General features: G+C 42.7%; 1 pseudogene; it reads right to left on the bottom strand.

Annotated features, from left to right (window-relative positions):
* Positions 1-4,703: 4,703 nt before the first annotated feature.
* On the bottom strand, positions 4,704-9,358 carry LOC118921563 (olfactory receptor 56-like; annotated as a pseudogene).
* Positions 9,359-12,959: the final 3,601 nt, after the last annotated feature.

Genomic DNA, 12,959 nt, shown 5'->3' with positions numbered 1-12,959 from the left:
GTGCTTCTTTATCTGCCCCCATCCACCATTCCAGCCTCTCCCCCATGGTAACCACATGTCACTTCTCAGTGTCTATGAGGCTACTGCTGTTTTGTTCATTTTGTTTTGTTTTTAGGTTTCACATATAAATGGGTCTTTTCTGGTTTCATATAAATTTTAGGATTATTTTCTCTAGTTCATTGAAAAGTGCCATTGGTATTTTGATAGGGATTGCAATGAATCTGTAAATTGCTTTGGGTAGGATGGCCATGCTGGCAATGTGAATTCTGCCTATCCATGAGCATGGGATAGGTTTCCATTTATTTGTGTCTTCAATTTCTTTCATCAGTGTCTTATGCAAGGATGGTACAATATTCATAAATCTATGTGATACACCACATTAACAAAAGGAAGGATAAAAACCATATGATCATCTCAGTAAATACTGAAAAACATTGGACAGAATTCAATATCCATTCATGATAAAAACTCTCAAGAAAATGGGCATAAAGGGAATGTACCTCAACATAATAAAGGCCATATGTGACAAATCCACAGCCAACATCATACTCAGTGGCAAAAAGCTGAAAGCTTTTGCTCTAAGATCAGGAGCAAGACAAGGATTTCCACTCTCACCACTTTTATCAACATTGTATTGTATCAAATTGCCATACTATATTATTTTTAATGTCCATTTTTCAACCAAAATTATGTAGCAGAGAAATAAGGAAGTGTGATCCACTCATGTGGGAGAAAAAGTTACTAAAAGGAAACTGCAAGAACAAATGCTAAGGGCAGGGAAAGACCCGATGTCTAAATACAAAGAGATAAATGTCATTCAGATTGGTAAGGAAGAAGTAAAACTTACTTCTTTATGATGAGTCTCTTCTGCTACTCTGTGGGTTCATCCTTTTTCCCTCAAATTAGGTGAGGCTCCACTGTGTATGGCAGGCTTGCTGTGTGCCAGAACCTTAAATAGGCTGCTATAGGTCCTCATCTCATTTATTCATCATTTCATCTACAGCGCTTAGCAGTTTTGCACAGTAGTTGATAAAGACTGTGACAATTTGCCACTGCCCATCTCCATATTTCTGTGTAGTAGATCCAACTTGCAGTAAGCATGGGTATCTTCATACATGTTTCACCTGTTAGCTCTAAACACCACTGGTTTTAACAGGATGTGTGGCTCCCTGAATATGACTGGGCCCCTCCTATTTCAGAAGAGCCCTGAGGCAGCTCTCATTTTCACCACGTCCTAACTTGGGGGTTTGCATGTATGGCAGCTGCCAGGCAGACGGTCTGACCAGTGTAGTGCTGCACACGGAGGATCTGGCGTGATGTGTGCTCCCTGCCTTATCCATTCAGCGATGTGACCTCGGGAGGGCTCAACACCCCTCCTCTTAGAGCTTCCTCTTTCCCTCGGTTCGCAGGTAAGAGCTGTATCATTTTTTCAGCCCTCCAGTTTTTTGATAAGGTGTGTTGATACGAGTCAAGCCACATCTTTTCCGTCATAGCCAGCTGCGCTGACCTGACATTTTGGGGATCGTCGCTGATGTTCAAGGATGCCGAGGGCTCAGAAGCAGAGGACACAGTGAATCTGGGGACGCTGATACTGCTGGAATGAGTGCCTTCTATTCCTGTTAATACTCCCCGTGCCACACACTTCCCATCACACAATGTGGAAACTATATTTTGTATTGGGGAAGTTAAAATTGGAAGAAGGCAATGTCTTCCTGCATGTGAGAAACTGCTCCCTGCTATTCAGGGTTCCGGCAAGAGAGAGAGCACCTCCTCGGTGGTGAGTCGGGAAGCTGATGAAATGTGATGTGCAGAGGTAGGGGCAGGGCACAGAAACATGAGAGAGGAAAGCAGCCAGCTGCTGGCAACAGAGGGAACACTGCCTACTGCCCTTGATCCTGAGAGGAAGGAGTGGTGCGAACAGAAGCAGGAGAGCTGCCCACAGGGGTTATGGCCCCTGGTGGAGGAATGCAGTCAGTCCCCAAACCTGTTAAGGTGAGAGCAGGGGCATAAAAATTCTGGACACCTTTCCTTCTTACCTCTGATCGGCTGGTGCTTCTCATTGGCAAATCCAACTGGAAATCAGAATACAAGGGTGTTTGGGTGATGAGGTCTGGAGAGCATTGTCCGTAGAACAGGCTTGGCCGGGTTGATATTAGGGTTGTTTGATTAAGATGTCCGGGAATAGCGTCTGTTTTTAGACCTAGAGATGGGACGGCCCAAGAGTGCAGAACGTCTTCAGATGAAATGAGTATGCGGGTAGTTATTTCTATGGGTAGTACAAGTCGATTATCGACCTCTAAAAGTCGAAGTTCACCAGGTTTTAAGTCTTGAGTCCAGGTTAGGAGAGGGCAGGGGCAGATGAGAATGCCAGCACAGACTCTGGTGGCAGTGGCCCGTAGTGCCCAGGTGCTCCCTGGTCACTGTGGGATATCTGACAGCGGGCTGTGAAAAAGAAGGAGCATGCTTCCCTCCTAGAACTTGGCGGGTGAGACTACTAGTCTTCCAACTGCACATGCCAACTCTTAGAGCTGACCTTGACTCCTCCTCCAAGCCAATCCTTCAACAAATCATGCCATCCCACCTTCGCCATTGTTCAGAACTGGATCATGTCTCTTACCTGATATGCATCTGCACAAGTCAAAACATACCACCACTCGCCTTAAATATTTCAATTTTTCTTTTTAGTAGTTTTTATATTTATTTTTTACGCTGAGGTACATACCATAAAAGGCACAAAACTTAGTGTACAGCTTGATGCACTTTGAAATGTGTATGTATATATTCATGTAACCATTGCTCAGATCAAGATAACAAAAATTCTCACTGCTACACACATTTGTTAAACAAAGAAAATTAAAACAGTAAACAAGAGAGCAGAAAGAAATAAAAGAACATTTATTTCATTATAATGGAATCACGATTCCAATGAATGAGCACTTTATTAGTTTCACATAATCTTTTCCCTTAAAGTAGTAAGTCATCTTATGAAAAGATGCTCCTCCATCAATAGTGGGTCACAAACCCTTAATCCCAAGTCCAAAATGATTGCCTCTCCTGAGACCCTCCCTTGGAAACCGATTTGCTATTAACTTCACAGGGTTAAAATGTTCATTTCCATGATTTCCATATAAAAATAGAGTTCGTTTTTAAAGCCACCACACTCAAATAACATGCTATATGAGCTTATATTCAACAGAAACTGATTAGCTAGAACTGTCTTTCCTCAGTAGTTTTTTCTCCCTTTCTTCCTGGTGTCATTTTCTAATAATAGTCTTACTTGTAGACCCTCCTTAGAAAGTCCAGTGTGCTGGTACACCAAGCAGGTTGTGATAGCCCATGAGAGGATCCATCAAATGACCCTCTCTCTTTAGTTGAAATGGCTAACAGATAATTTTCATTCTCCAGTGAACTGGTACGGTGACACACCTCCAAGAAAAATTCCCAGCGCTCTTTGAACCAGATTCCCTAAACTTAAGACATTCCTGTAGAAATTCTGGAGGAAGTTTGTCTAATATTATTGCTAGAGTTGAAATTTGACATAGAGATCTTTAAGTTTTCCTGAACTCCTATTTCGTAACTCATAATAAAATGTCGGCTTGATTGCTTTGGAGACATTTAAGTGGGTAGATGTGAAGATATGAGTTATCTGAGTGTATCCAATTTACTGAAAAACTGTAAAACTGGTTTCTCTTTCAGTTATTTCACTGTCTTTAAAAAATATATAATAATTCCCTAGTGCTCTATCTATATAATATATATTCACTTTTTTCAGCATATATCAACATTTGGGGAACAGCTATAATGCATCCTGCTTTAAGTTTTATTCTCTGTTACAAATATTTTCAATTATTCATAATTTACATAATAAATATTGAATCTCTTTTCTTTAATTATTACTATATTTACTCATTTCTGTGTGCTTAAAATTTCTAAGTCATGGACTATCCCAAACATAAAAACATTTACTCTAATCATTTTAAAAAAAAAGAACTTTTACCAGCCACCAAACCCATCCTATAGCTACTTCATAAAAAGAAACTTTGAGACTAGTAAATTATTTGACAAGGCTGTTATAGAAAAGTAGGTCCATGAATAGATCAGTGGGTCCCATTCTTTGGGACACGAGAATTACTGAAAGGCATGCCAGTCCCATTTCTGAGGCCCACATGACAGATTCTGATTCTGCTGGTCTGCGATGGGCAAGGGATTGGTATTAAGGGAGACAGGAAGTGACTCTAATGCAACTGATCACAAACTACTTTTTGGAAACACTGCCACATGTGGAAGAGTGTGCCCTGCACACATTTAAGGGGAAATAACTGTCCTGTTACGCAGATCAAACAACACTGGTAAATTTACTTTCTCAACAATGTGTCATCGTGCCTATTAATTTAACCAGTGAATGCTCCTGGGTCACCACCTGGGTGCTAGGTGATATTTTGGCCACAAGTAGCACTCCTGTAGAGGACTGGCAGTCAGAGCCCCTTGTCCCTTAGCATATCATCAGTGTATCCTCTAGGACAGTTGGATAAGATGGAGTGAAGAGTTTAAACTTTGTTTTTCCTGCACATAAATTCAGTAAGATGAGCTGACTTTTGCAGTCTTACAGGGGTTGTCTTAACTGACAGAGCACCCCTTTACAGGTGCATCTCTGTATTGCCTGCAGCTGATAGTGGGATTTGCGCCCTCTACCTGGAGGACTGTCACCTCCCCATCAACTTTTTCAGGGCCCTTAGAACTTCCTTGTTCCTGAGACTGTAGGCAAGAGGATTCAGAAGAGGGGTGAGAACGGTTCCAAACAGACAGAGACCCTGATTCAACTGAGGAGCCTTGGCAGAGCCAGATCTCATGTAGATGCACATACCTGGACCAAAATAGAGACATACCACACAGAGGTGAGGGGAACAGGTGGCCAGAGCCTTGTTCCTACCTGCTGGGGCGCTCATTTGGAGCACAGCAAGGAGGATGAGAACATGAGAGGAAAAGATGAGAGACAAAGGCAGCAGCAAAACAAAGATGCTTGTTGTCACCGCCGCCTCCTCGTAGGCTGAGATGTCCTCACAGACGAGCCTAAGGACAGCCATGACTTCACAGAAGAAGTGGGGATCTCTCTGGGGCTGCAGATCTGCAGATGCAAGGTGAAAGCAGTGTGGCCCAGGGACATAAGTGCTCCTCCAGCCCAAGACATCACAGCCATCTGCAAGCAAGCCCTAGGACTGATGATAACTGGGTACCGGAGGGGACTGCAGATGGCCACATAGTGGTCAAAGCACATGAGCGTTATAAGGATGCATTCTGTGATGGCCACAGCCAGGGAGAAAAACATTTGAGTCCCACAAGCCAGGAGTGAGATGTTCCACCGCGCAGAAAAGTTGGCTGCCATCCTGGGGACGATGCTGGGGGTCAAAGTCAAGTCCATTTGGGAGAGTTGACCGAAGGAAGTTCGTGGGGGTGTGGAAGTGGGAATCCAACCAAAGGAGGAGGATCCAAAGAGCGCTGCAAGCGAGGCGGCCGCGCAGATCAGGAGAACGAGGGCGGCTGCGGCTGTGGCGCGTCTAAGCTTGGGGAAGAAGTCCGGGGTGAAGTCCCGGGGTTCTGCCCCATCCTCTCTCTCCATGGCTCGCTGTGATGACAACGGGTGGGGAATAGGCCTATTCAAAGTGTCATACAAGTGAAGCAGTTTCTTACCGAAGTTTGCTTAAGAGCAATATTATACAGTGGCAAACATAAAAATATTCACCCATAACCACTTGAATCAAGTCTTAATTTTTTCTAGGTTCCTTATCTAATTTACTTCAGAAATCATAGTGTACATATTATATAGTATTCCATTAACTTTATGGTTTGAGAGGTAATTTCATATATTAACATAAGCTTTATTTACTTATTTGTTTGTTTTTAAAAATTTATTTTTTTATCATTAATCTACAATTACATGAAGAACATTATGTTTACTGGGTCCTGCCTTCACCAAGTACCCCCAAAAACCCCATTACAATCACTGTCCATCAGCATAGTATGATGCTGTAGAGTAACTACTTGTCTTCTCTCTGTTGCACAGCCCTCCCTATGCCCCCCCCAATATTATACATGCTAATTGTAAGGCCCCCTTTCTTTTTCCCCACCCTTATCCCTCCTTTCCCACCCACCTTCCCCAGTCCCTTTCCCTTTGGTAACTGTTAGTCCATTCTTGGGTTCTGTGATTCTGCTGCTGTTTTGTTCCTTCAGTTTTCCTTTGTTCTTATACTCCACATATGAGTGAAATCATTTGGTACTTGTCTTTCTCTGCCTAGCTTATTTCACTGAGCATAATACCCTCTAGCTCCATCCATGTTGTTGCAAATGGTAGGATTTGTTTTCTTCTCATGGCTGAATAGTATTCCATTGTGTATATGTACCACCCCTTCTTTATCCATTCATCTACTGATGGATACTTAGGTTGCTTCCATATCTTGGCTATTGTAAATAGTGCTGCAGTAAATAGAGGGGTGCATCTGTCTTTTTCAAACTGGAGTGCTGCATTCTTAGGGTAAATTCCTAGAAGTGGAATTCCTGAGTCAAATGGTTTTTCTATTTTGAGCTTTTTGAGGAACCTCCATACTGCTTTCCACAATGGTTGAACTAGTTTACATTCCCACCAGCAGTGTAGGAGGGTTCCTCTTTCTCCACAACCTCGCCAACATTTGTTGTTGTTTGTCTTTTGCATGGTGGCGATCCTTACTGGTATGAGGTGATATTGTGGTTTTAATTTGCATTTCTCTGATGACTAGCAATGTGGAGCATCTTTTCATGTGTTTGTTGGCCATCTGAATTTCTTCTTTGGTGAACTGTCTGTCTGTTCAGCTCCTCTGCCCATTTTTAATTGGATTATTTGCTTTTTGTTTATTGAAGTGCATGAGCTCTTTATATATTTTTGAGGTCAACCCATTATTGGATCTGTCATTTATGAATATATTCTCCCATACTGTAGGGTACCTTTTTGTTCTATTGATGCTGTCCTTTGCTGTACAGTAGCTTTTCAGCTTGATGTAGTCCCACTTGTTCATTTTTGCTTTTGTTTCCCTTGCCCGGGAAGATACGTGCATGAAGAAGTCACTCATGTTTATGTCCAAGAGATTTTTGCCTATGTTTTTTTCTAAGAGTTTTATGGTTTCATGACTTAATTCAGGTCTTTGATTCATTTCAAATTGTATGTCCATGGCTCCTTTATCATATATTAATTGACCATATATGTTTGGGTTAATGTCTAGAGTCTCTATTCTGTTCCACTGGTCTCTGGCTCTGTTCTTGTGCCAGTACCAAACTGTCTTGATTACTGTGGCTTTGTAGTAGAGCTTGAAGTTGGGGAGAGAGATCCCTCCACTTTATCCTTCCTTCTCAGGATTGCTTTGGCTGTTCAGGGTCTTTGGTGTTTTCATATGAATTTTTGAACTATTTGTTCCAGTTCGTTGAAGAGTGTTGTTGGTAATTTGATACGGATTCCATCAAATCTGTATATTGTTTTGGGCAGGATGGCCATTTTGACGATATTAATTCTCCCTAGCGAAGAGTATGGGATGAGTTTCCATTTGTTAGTGTCCTTCCATCTATAGCAGTCCCTCCAAAATAGAGTGTAGAGATGGTTTGTGGGAGGTAAATTCTCTCAGCTTTTGCTTATCTGTTTAATCCCTCCTTCAAATTTAAATGATAATCTTGTCAGATAAAGTAATCGTGGTTCCAAGCCCTTCCACTTCATGGCATTAAATACATCATGCCACTCCCTTCTGGCCTGTAAGGTTTCTGCTGAGAAGTCTGATGTTAGCCTGATGGGCTTTCCTTTGTATGTGGTCTTATTTCTCTTTCTGGCTGCTTTTAACAGTCTGTCCTTATCCTTGATTCTTTCCATTTTAATTACTATGTGTCTTGGTGTTGTCTTCCTTGGGTCCCTTATGTTAGGAGATCTGTGGATCTCCATGGCCTGAGAGACTATCTCCTTTCCCAGATTGGGGAAGTTTTCAGCAACTACCTCCTCAAAGACCCTTTCTATCCCTTTCTCTCTCTCTTCTTCTGGTATCCCTATAATGCGAATCTTTTCCATTTGGATTGGTCACACAGTCCTCTCAGTATTTTTTCATTCTTAGAGATCCTTTTTTTTCTCTGTGCCTCAGCTTCTTTGTATTCCTCTTCTCTAGTTTCTATTTCATTTATCTGCTCCTCCACCGTATCCAACCTGCTTTTAATACCCTCCATCGTGTTCTTCAACAATTGGATCTCTGACCTGAATTCATTCCTGAGTTCTTGGATATCTTTCCATACCTCCATTAGCATGTTGATGATTTTTATTTTGAACTCCCTGTCAGGAAGAGTCACACGGTCCATATCATTTAAATCTTTCTTGGGAGTTGTATTAATAATTTTACTCTGGACAAGGTTCCTTTGGCGTTTCATGTTTGTATATGGCGCCCTCTACTGTCCAGAAGCTCTATTCTGGCGCTGCTGAGCCCCTGAAGCAATTTCGGGGGTTGCAGGGGAGCAGTACTGGTACCTGGGGGGAGGAAAGAGCTGTTCCCCACTTCCCGGCTGCTGTGCCTGTCTCCACTGCCTGAACCAGTGGGCCAAGCACACAGATATAAGCTTTTGTCTCAGAGCAGCCGGATATGGATCCCTGTTTTCCACAAGCTACCGGAATCCCAGTCTCCCCAGGAACTCCGCCTGTCCCAGCTTTCCAACTCCGTAATCAGAAGTGTATGATGAAAGTACCATGAAATGTAGGTCCATGCTCCCTGCGCAGATCTCCGGAGCTAGGTATTCAGCAGTCCCAAGCCTTCCACTCCCTCCCTGCTCCGTTTGTCTTCCTCCCGCCGGTGAGCTTGGGTGGGGGAGGGGCTCGGGTCCCACGGAGCCACAGCTCTGGTACGTTACCCCACTCACTGAGGTCTGCTCTTTTCTCCAGGTGTGTGCAGTCTGACGTGTCCTCTTTCCTGTTGCTCTCTAAGGATTAGTTGCACCAATTAAATTTTCTAATTGTATCCAGTTTTAGGAGGAAGCCTCTGTCTCTCCTCTCACGCCACCATCTTTAATCTACATAAGCTTTTGACAGTGTTTTTTTACAATTATAAAATATTGGAAGGTTGAAGGCGCTGGGGGAAGGAGTGAGCACGTCAAACACTGTTGATGTGCCAAAGTCTCCGGCTGCTGCCCCCTCCCACATCAGACACTGATGATGTGCCAAAGTTCTTGGCTGTTACCCCCCACAACCTGAAAAATGTGCCTTGGGCTAGCCAATCCTCGCACTGCTGTAAATCTAAGCTCTGCCTCCCCCTACCTTCTTTAAAAACTCACTGTCTGCCCTGCTGAATGCGACTTTCCTAGCCTCCATTTCCATAGAGTAGGGAATCTCACCTGGGGGCATTCAAATAAACTGCCTGGCCCTTTGTTTCCTCTCTTTGCCTGCTTATTTCAGCTAAAATTTATCTTACATTTGGTGCCAAAACCCGGGAAGGAGCGTGAGCATGGGGCCCCGACCGGCCACCAGTGGCCCCGCCCCATCCTTCCCCGACCCAGGACCTCAGCCTGCTCTCTGCTGCATGGACTATTTTCCGGTGAGTCCCTCAGTTTCCCCCAGTCTGTCTCCCTTCCTAACTCCATTTCACCTAGTCCGTCCAAAATTGTATATACGTCCAGGTCTGGGGCATCCAGCTCCTTGGGCATCCAGCCCATCCATTGCAGGTATCTGGGATACCCGCCCCTGGCCCTGTGGTGTGGGAGACGTCCCTCACCCAGGCCCCAGGACATCTCCCCTGACTTGGTGCGCTTGGGATGCTGGGCGCTCCTCTCAGCGGGATTAGTTGGGAAGTGGCCCAGACATGGGAAACCAGCCCTCAAAAGCAGAGGCTCAGACCCCGCTGCAGTGTCTCATTTCTAATCTGGCTACTCTATATTTGTCCCAGGATGTTCGCAAATGGAAGCTTGTCTTTCTTTGCTCTGAGGCCTGGCCTCAGTATCCCTTGGACAACCAATCTCACTGGCCCCCTGATGGAACTTTCAATTTTAGCCTCCTCACCGACTTGATTAATTATTACCACTGGAGTGGAGAGTAGGGTGAAATCCCATATGTGCAGGCTTTTTGGACTTTGCGATCTTGCCCAGACCTTTATGTTAAGTATTCAATGATTCAGGTTCTCCTGGCCCGATCTCCAGTTAAAGATTTTCAGCCTCTTACTCTGCCCAGTCCTTCTTCCTTTTCAGATCCACCAGAAAACCTCAGTCGCCCACCTCCCTCAGCTCACAATCCCCTCCCCCTCTCTCCACCGCCATCTTTAAGTCCTTTGTCTTCCCACGTGTCGCCTCCATCTTAAAGTCCTACATTCTCAGCCATGCCGTTGTCCTACTCTCCTCTTCCGGTGGCTGCATCACCCCCTCCCCCTCTCCTTCCCCTTTCACCGCCCTCTTCCCCCACCAGAACACGCTCCTCCCATCCTCTAGTTCCAGAAGCCACAGACAAGAAGCTGAAGAAGAGAAACGCAGTTGGATATCAGTAACTCAAGTCTTTATATCAGTTTATCTGTCTGTGTATGTTTTTGTGTATGACGTGTTGCTGACTAGTCATTGTGTCTCGGTTTGTATGTTTGTGTGTCTGGGTGTGTGGATGAAGAGTGTTTTCCTACCTCCGGATGATGTTAATAAAGATTGATTTGAAAACAGGCGCTTGTGGAGGTTGAGCGTTCTGGAACTTCCAGAGGATCTGATAAGAAAAGCTGTTAAGCATTGGTGCTAGTTTGAGTTTGGCTGGGGTGAGCATGTCCTTGTAGTTATCAGCTGCCTGAATTTGCCTGGGGTCATTTGGGTTGATGTTATGTGCTAAATCTTTTAAGAATAAAATGCTTGAAGGCTTGGCTTTGTCTAATATCCAGTAAAGGTTTTGTAAGTTACCTGGCATAGTTAAAGGTAAGTAAACTAAATAAGTGTAGCAAATAAATCCCAGTATCAAGTACACAGCAAAATTAGAATTTTGTTTTCAGTTAAAAAGACAAAATTTTCTTAACTGTTGGTCTGCTCTTAATGTTGAAAGATTGCAAAAAGTTCTCTAATTATTTTATCAAGGCAGTTTCTCATGCTTGAAGTCTCAGTGAGTTGTCGGAGTGTTTGGGAGGGTGAGATCTTAATATTAAAAAAACTGAAAGCTAAAGTTTGCTGACAACTGTATAACCTTTATTTGCCTTTGAAGTATTTTGTTGTCATTCGGGTTAAATAAATAAGTATTGCTTCATAGCAACTTATGATCCTGTTTAAGCAAGCGCCTTGGAACTTTTAGCAGCTTCCCAAGATCAAGTTCGAAAAGGTACTTTTACATCTAACTCTGGTGTTTTCCAGAGGGCCCCTGGAACATGTCAGAAAAAGTTTTTCTCATTAAAAAAGTATCTGGCTGATGTGGCTTGTTTATATGATATATAATTACCTGCTTAATTACCTGGAAGGCACTGTCAAGGAAAATGGTGCTGAACTTTGTTACTGAATGTTTTGTGTTACAGATATATCTGAATTTCCTTATGTCACTGTCCTACAGTAAGCTCTCATCAGATCTTTAACCATTGTCATTTAAATCTTTTGTCATTTATATCCACTGTTTTATTACTCCTAAGCTAGTAAAAAACTAGATTTCAGCAGAACAAATATTAGTTACATAAAATTAAGTAAACTAAAGAAAATGATTTTGTAGCTTTTTGTTTCAAATGTTGCTGATAAAGTGTTTTAAATTTGTTATCTTAAGCTGACAACAGTTTAGTTAATGACTGCCTTTATAAGCAGAATTGAAACTTTATCTTTCTCTCTACCTAATCCCTCCAGAATTAAAAAACCCTCAGTAACTATTTTTATATTTCATGGCAGTATGTTTATTTGCATAAGTTCAGTAAGAATCTGCTTTCCTTATAAGAAAACCAATTAAAAACACAAGTTATACTACCAAAGCTTTGACTGGAATGTCATACCTGAGAAACACATGCATAAACTCAGATATGAACAGCTTTAAGTAACTAAGATTGACTTTACAAAGCCAACAAAGCCCCTTGGAAAAACTAGCCTGGTACCTTGCTTACAGGGTTCCCAGCAGCCTTACCAGGTGAGTAAAGAAAGTCACTTCCTGGCAAGTGCAGGAACCTCCAGATGTCTTAGAAACCTCAAGAAGAGAAGAATTCACCCAAATCTATAGGTACTGCAGGCAAAGCCTGATAGCAAGTCTGGCTTTAAAAGTTCAATTTGAAATTCCTTACAAAAAGTTCCAGCAAAGCACATTTAAAAGAGCCTATGTAATCAATTGCTCTTCTTGCTGCACTTGTGCAAATAGTCAAGCCAACTGTTAATTATTTTCTTAATCTAGCTGCTTCTAATAAAAATAAGAGTGATTTTAGAGAAAAGTATTGTTTCAATTATGCAGTCTTGTCTATACTAAATCCTAATACTAGTCATTGAGATGTAAACTCAATCCAGAATTTTAAATTCCCAATAATACCTGGCTATAATTCTCAATTAGACTCTTCATATTTCCAGTTCTCATATTCAGCCATGCATTCTTAATCTCATCAAGTTTGTCCTTCCAGAATAAAAGCACCAACCTTCCAAAGCCCTCTCAACTGACCAGTGATAGAAATCTAGCTGCACCCTTTACTGCACCCCTTCTCAGCATGAAGCAGCCAGAGCAGTCATCGCCCCTTTTCCCTGGCAGCAGCTAAAGTCTCTATGTATAAAAGAGAAAATGAAACAAAGAGCATGAGCTTAGACAGAGTAGAGTAGGAGCCTCTAGAGAAGGCAAGGCAAAGTATTTGCAGTCAGATCAATATAACTACATGCTACGAAACTCCCCCCATGAAGCCCCTTGACAGCCAGAAGTAGCCAGATCAAGTTGTTGCCCATTATGACCAAAAGGCTGAAATGTAAGGTTGAAGGCACTGGGGGGAGAAGTGAGCACGTCAAACACTGAT

Source organism: Manis pentadactyla, chromosome 13 (genome assembly GCF_030020395.1).
Source record: "Manis pentadactyla isolate mManPen7 chromosome 13, mManPen7.hap1, whole genome shotgun sequence".
NCBI classification, from domain to species: domain Eukaryota; kingdom Metazoa; phylum Chordata; class Mammalia; order Pholidota; family Manidae; genus Manis; species Manis pentadactyla.
The sequence above is the reverse complement of the archived record's forward strand: the minus strand, read 5'-3'. Positions and strand labels throughout refer to the sequence as shown.